Source organism: Eumetopias jubatus, unplaced genomic scaffold (genome assembly GCF_037043125.1).
Source record: "Eumetopias jubatus isolate StellerSeaLion01/CBP00866 unplaced genomic scaffold, mEumJub1_p1.0 scaffold_4, whole genome shotgun sequence".
NCBI classification, from domain to species: domain Eukaryota; kingdom Metazoa; phylum Chordata; class Mammalia; order Carnivora; family Otariidae; genus Eumetopias; species Eumetopias jubatus.
Window position 1 is genome coordinate 146,429,011 of NW_028274810.1, and position 7,164 is coordinate 146,436,174.

General features: G+C 42.3%; 1 pseudogene; it reads left to right on the forward strand.

Annotated features, from left to right (window-relative positions):
- The first annotated feature begins 711 nt into the window (after positions 1-711).
- On the forward strand, positions 712-1,404 carry LOC114216060 (complex I assembly factor TMEM126B, mitochondrial pseudogene; annotated as a pseudogene).
- Positions 1,405-7,164: the final 5,760 nt, after the last annotated feature.

A 7,164-nucleotide genomic window follows, 5' to 3' on the forward strand; every position in this document is an offset into this window, starting at 1 on the left:
GTTGCTCTAACTTTGCATTTACCTTATTATGTCACGTTTGTTGTTTTCCTTTGCCTGCTTCTCCCCACCTGATGTTGCCCTTATTGAGGGAAAGGAATGTGCTTGCAATGTGGCAGACCCTCAATAAACACCACTGAATGTGTGAAGAGTGCTGGATCTTTCCAACACCAGTGTCTGCCCCTTAGAGCTCTCCCTGTAGGCTCAGCTGCCTGAATGGCCCTTGACCTGCTGGCCACCAACTAAAGTTCTTCTAGACTCACTTCATTCCTGTTGAATGTCTACCAATGTAGTTGGCTTTTCTGGAATAGCAACTCACTCTCCACTTCCTTACCTCTACCTAGATTAGCATCTAAGGCTTCACTCAGACCATTACTTAAGGTAGCCATCTCTCCATCTCTGGACTGATATGTTGGTTTTTCTTCTGGTTCATGCTTCTATATGCTGGCCTTTACAGTTATATCCTCTGACTTCATGTACATCTAGCACTATTTTAACCAATATCAAAAGTATACCTACATTTGGCCTGAGTCTTGCCTTCTCTCAACCTTTTCCAACCTGCCACCTCTGAAGAATTGGTTTTGCCTCACTGGTTTATAAGATCTACACATTTTCTTTTATGATCATCATCATTACTCTTGATATAGATACGCCCATTCAAGAGATTCCTCCAGGTCCTTTAAAACCTGATCCTGAGTCATGTGAGCCACCAAAATGGCGGCGCTCTGGCGTGAGGCTAGGGCTGACTTGAAGGATGCAGGTGTGGTGCCGGTGAGAGCTGGGGAAGTGCCCAAGGACATCAGAATGGCAACATACACACATGGTCAGCCCAGTCTTTCTCTAGGAGATACAGAATTCAGAAGACCAATGGTCATCGAAATCATAGAAAAAAAATTTGAGTATCTTAGAAAAGAAAAGACGTTAAATATACATGGCACAGTGTTCTTTGGAACAGCAGCTAGTTTCTCTGGAATAATGGCCAACTTCATTTTCAGACACTGCTTCAAGGTTAAACATGATGCTTTGAATACCTAAGCATCACTGACTACACTTCCATTTTTGTCTACTGTAGTCACTTATAAGCTCCTTGTAACGGACGCTTTGTATTTGGGCAATATAAGCCAGGAAAATTGTGTTCTGAGAAGTTCACTGATTGGCATAGTATGTGGCATTTTATATCCCTGTGGTTTGGCTTTTTCTAAAAATGGATGCCTGGCAGTCAAGTATCATACTGTTCCACTGCCACCAAAAGGAAGGGTTTTACTTTACTGGCTGCTGCTTTGTCAAACAGAGATAAAAGCTCTGATGATTCCTCTAGTCCTTCAGACGGTATTTGGAATATTTAATGGTCTACAGCATTATGCAAGATTTGGAAGTACACTTGAGAAAACTGTACATGAAGATTAATCAAAGAGTGAATGGATACTAAATCAGCAGAATGGGTTTTTTTTTTTTTATGCTGAGGACTCAGGCATTGCTGAAGCAGTTAAAAGTAACTCTGGACAGTTTGTTTCTGTTCCTTTTGCCTGGTATACAGCAGGTACTCAATAAATATTCAGTAACTCAGTAAAAAAAATAAAATAAAATAAAACCTGATCCTATAATTACTGTAAGCCTCTCTTCTACCATGGTCATTTTGTCTCACTATAAGGTTTAAAATAAGCCAGGTAATTAGCTGAGTGACAATTAATGTGTACTGTTCAGTCTTTGTGCTTTTAAAAAATAAAAATATGTTTAATAACTATCCATGCTGAACATTAAATAACATTTTATGTAAATGGTTATATAATTTTCTCCTTTATTCTGTTCATGGAATGAATTACACTGATTGATTTTCAAATATAAACCAGTCTTGTATTCTTGGAATAAATCCAACTTGGATGTGATATATCATCCTCTTATAGCTAGATGTGGTTGCTAATATTTTGTTTTGGATTTTGGTATCTATGTTCTTAAGAGAGGTTGGTCTATAATTTTTCTTTCTTGTAATATTGTTGTCTGTTTTTGGTATTATGGTCATGAAGGAGTGATAAAGTACAGTTGGAGTATACATACTCCAGTTCTCTTGCTGTTTGGGTGAGAGAACTCAGAGACATGAGGTATTCCAGATTTCCCCCGTGGACTCAGGCTTTGGATAATCAGAGTGGCAAATTGTGTGATAACGAGCTCTTTTTTGTCTGCCTTCCGTTCCTTGTCTCACTTCCCCACTAACCTACTAATGTTTCCTCTAATCACCTCCTTAGACTCATCATTCTCTTCAATTCTGCCTCTGGAAGGAACATAAACTAAGGACTGTGGGCTCTCAATTCCTGACAGTTTTGGTAGCTTTGGAATGCCTTCAAACAAATGCGTGGTGAATTCTATCCAACTTTTCTAGTTGTTCTTGGTAAAAGAGTTGGTTGAGTATAGCCTAGTCCATCATGGCTGAAAGCAGGAATGTTTACTGATCTTCTATTTACACATCATATATCTATTATAAAAAAAATGCCTATGTACAATTCAATAATTTTCCTAATAGTTGAATTCAGTCTTTAACATCTAGGAGTTCCAGTTTAAAGTAACCCTGAGGGCGCCTGGGTGGCTCAGTTGGTTAAGCGACTGCCTCCGGCTCAGGTCATGATCCTGGGGTCCTGGGATTGAGTCCCGCATCGGGCTCCCTGCTCGGCAGGGAGTCTGCTTCTCCCTCTGACCCTCTTCCCTCTCGTGCTCTCTATCTCATTCTCTTTCTCTTAAATAAATAAATAAAGTCTTTTAAAAAAAATAAAAAAAAAATAAAGTAACCCTGAAGGGCACCTGGGTGGCTCAGTCATTAAGCATCTGCCTTTGGCTCAGGTCATGATCCCAGGGTCCTGGGATAGAGCCCCACATCGGGCTCCCTGATTGGCAGGAGGCCTGCTTGTCCCCCTCCCAGTCCCCCTGCTTGTGTTCCTGCTCTCACTATCTCTCTCTCTCTCTCTCTCAAATAAATAAATAAAATCTTTAAAAAAATAAAGTAACCCTGAAACTAATACTACAATATATGTTAATTAATTGAATTTGAATAAAAATAAAAAATAAAAAAATGCAATATCCCCTTGGAGGGGCAGCCCCCCGCCCCGCCCCGAGAAAAGTAACCCTGGTAACATAGCCAGTCTTCATCTTTATTATTATTATTATTTTTTAAAGATTTTATTTATTTATTTGACAGAGAGAGACAGTGAGAGCAGGAACACAAGCAGGGGGAGTGGGAGAGGGAGAAGCAGGCTCCCCGCCGAGCAGGGAGCCCGATGTGGGACTCGATCCCAGGACCCTGGGATCATGACCTGAGCCAAAGGCAGACGCTTAACGACTGAGCCACCCAGGCGCCCTTCATCTTTATTATTCACTCTGAAGGCTTGTCTTGGAGTCAGAAGTCTCCTGAGAAAGGTTTATACTTCTGGGACTCAGGCCAGTTTGGGGCTTCTCCGCTTCTCCCAGTCCCCTGTGTTCTCATCTGGATGTGACGTTACCCAGGTAATTAAAGGTGAGCAAGTTTATCCTTCTAGCTTCCCTATTGCCTTGGAAGGTTGTTGGGGCCCCTGATTACCCTACATCTCTTCAAAGCAGAAAAAGAGACAGCAGACACTGAACCTCATGCTCACTATGACAACGACAAAAGCTCGTTCTCCTGAGCAACAAGAATCCAATTTTCACTTTATCTAGAAAGAGGGAAAAATTTCTGTTCTCAGCCACTACTGCATCTCGAGCCTCTCACATATTGCCAAATTTTAATAGGAGAGCATTTCCCTCATTGTTTGAGCTGTCTCCACGAATCTATAACTTTTTATAAATAGCACTTCTTAAAAGGGACACCTATCTTTTCACAGAATATTTTTAAAAACAACTTTGAAACAATATTGAGCATTTTCGGAAGCAGAACAAAAGCCATGAGGCGGGGTTGAGCAGGTCAGTGATCTTGCTGCGGGAGGAGGTGTCAGTGACCCAAGGTGGGGCGTCAGAGCCTGAGTGAGTTAAGGTGGATGCGCATGCACGAAGGCAGGCCAGCTTGATTCTCTTTTTTTTCCTCACAATTCTGTCAATCCACCTTTCCTGCTCTCCAGTGTTGCAGCCCTGGTTCAAGACCTCTAGACTATCGCAACAACCTCTCGACTAGTCTTCTGGTCTACACAGCAGCCAGAACATTGGCTAGAAAATATCACTCCTCTACTTAACACTCCCATGACTTCCCATAGCAACCAGAATAAAACTCATGCTCTCTTCTAACCTACAAGGGCCTACATAATTGGGCCCTTAACACACACTCTTGGGCCTCACCTCCTCACCCCCTCTTGTTCACATGGCCTGTATTAGTTTTCTATTGCTGCTGGAACAAATTACCACAAGCTTTCGTGGCCCAAACAATACACATCTGTTCTCTTACAGTTTTGGAGGTCAGAAGTCCTAAAGTCAAGGTGTTGGCAGGGCCGTGTTCTTGCTGGAAACTCCAAGTAAGAATCTGTTTTTTGTGCCTTTTCTAGCTTCCAGAGGCCATTTGTATTCCTTGGCCCATGATTCCATCTTCAAAGCCAGAAGCCAGCAGTATAACATCTTCCATTCCCTGTCTCTCTTACCCTTCTGCCTCCCTAAGAATGCTTGTGATTACATTGGGCCCAGCTGGATCATTCAGGATACTCTCCCTATTTCAAGAGCCTTCAATTAATCACACCTGCAAAGTCCCTTTTGCCATTAAGGTAATGTATTCACAGGTCCAACGGCTTAGGTTACGGGTATCTCTGATGGAGGGCGTTATTCATTATTCAGCTTACCTTATTGCTCTAGTCTCATTGGCCTTTCTTCCTCCCTCCCTCCCTTCCTTCCTTCTTCCCTTCCTTCCTTCCTTCCTTCCTTCCTTCCTTCCTTCCTTCCTTCCTTCCTTCCTTTCTTCTTGTTTCTCTTCTCTTCTTGTTATTTATTGAGAGAGTGCGAGAGAGGGTGCATGTGAGGAGGGGGAAGGGCAGAAGAGGAGAGAGAGAATCTCAAGCAGACTTTGAGTTGAGTGCAGAGCCCAACTTGGGGCTTGATCCCAGGACCACAAGATCATGACCTGAGCTGAAACCAAAAGTCGGACATTCAGCTGACTGAACCACCCAGGGGCCCCTCCCTGGCCTTCTTTCTGTCCCTGGGTCCACCCAATTTATTCCCATCAGAGCCTTTGCCCTTGCCATTCCTTCTGCTTAGACTTTCCTCCCAGTTGGCTGAGTCCAACTCAAATGCCATTCCTTGGAGAGAACATCCAGATAGAGAAGGTTCTTCCCCTACTTCCCTTTCTTATATTGCCCTATGTTATGTTCTCCATAATTTTACTTGTTTCCAAAAGTATCTGATTCATTGTTAAAGGGGAACATTTTTTCTCTGCTCTTCTGATTTTCAGGAGGAAGGCATTTCTCCCAACACTCCTGGCCTTTTGCTTCACTCCTTTCTCCTCCCTACAAATGGGAAGCGGGTTGTCTGAGGAATGAATCTGAGGAGGAACGGGACATGAGTAACAGAGACCCTTCTACTGCCTTCTCTCTTTGGGATCTGCCTGACTGCAGAGAGTACTTGTTACCATTTTCAGCCCTGTAGAAATGGTAAGGGCCTGTGGTGTGGGGACTTCTGCCTGTGGTGACCCAGCACTTCTGTGACTTGCGTGGATAAGTTGTCAGGGGCACTGGGCATTGAAAGCTCATTTGGCTCCTACATCTAATGCCAGGTTTTCTGTGTCAGCTGTGTCAGTATTAAAAGTGATATTTTGGTTTCCACATGCAGATGCTTTTATTTTCTTTCTTAATGGGCTCAGAAGGCTATTTATTGGTATCCCCTCAACTCCTTCAATATCTCTGTATTTGAGTTTTTGGTGCTTCTCTTCCCTTCTGAAAGTGAATCCTCCAGGACTGGAAAGCTGATGGCCTTTTCCTCTGCATACGATATCCCTACCACCTAGGGCAGGGCTTGGCACAAAGAATGTACTCAGTAAATCTTTATTTACTGGACAAATTTCATGTTAAAATACAATAGCCAGTGAACTTTGAGGGGATTTGTCAGAGATTCACTGTGCTGTAGGTCAAACTAATTATTAGAGCAAAGGCATTTTTGTTGTTGTTGAAGTTGCCCCTGTTAACCTACTCCTTATTTAAAGGAATCACAGTACTTTCCATGGAACATAAAACAGGCCTTTAGACGTTATTAAATCTTCTCTAAAGAGCAAGATATTGGGTGATTTTTTTTCCTACACAACTCATGTTAACTTGACAGCTTCCACAGTTATCATTATCATCATTATTTACTTGTTAAGCCTAAGGGGAGTCAGTATTTAAGATTTCTACCATCATAGCATTTAGTCTAGCCTGAACAGTAAAATAGTACACACGACATTTCAAGATCTTTAGCTATCTGACAGCCAATATTAGTAGACATCTTGCAACTACTGTGTGTGACATAATGTGCTTGGCATGGGCTTACAGAGGTGAATAGCACACCCTCAACCACTTGACTATTGAGAGGTAGGGCTATGAAATAATATTAGGGCTTACTCTGTGCCTGGCATTATCCTAAAGTCTTTATTTTTTTTTTAAACACAATATTCATGACAACCTGGTGAGTTAGCTACTATAACATTCCCTGCATTTTATTGAACACATAAGCAAACAACCTTGGGAAATGTAGTGAGTGTCTCGCTTTGGAGCAAAAAGCAGTTTACCTAAACTCAGAGTTGCTTGCCTATAACCAGGCTGCATGTGCAGATGCCATCTGGCCCTTTCTGCATCTCCTTGTGGGAAACGGGGTTCCAGGAATCAGAGCAATATATGCTGATACTCTGGCTACCGCAGTTGTTGTCAATAATAAACTGTCCTTCATCTCTGACCCAGGGGTTTCATATCTTCTACCAGCCTCCATGGAACAATGGCAGATGAACTTGCTTGTTTGCAAGTTAGTAGGTAACATCTCAGACTTTTCACAGTTCTTGATGCTCGTGAGCAAGTAAATGGAAAGAGGCGAGTCAATGAGTTCAATTTCAAGCATATGAGGTTTGAGTTGTCTTGGACCATCCAACTGGTGATATATCCAGTAGGTCTTTGATCATATATGGAGGAACCTAGGGCATAGATTCATATTTGGTTACCAATTATGTTAATGCTGTTGCTGAGATGATGAAGTGGTAATAGAATG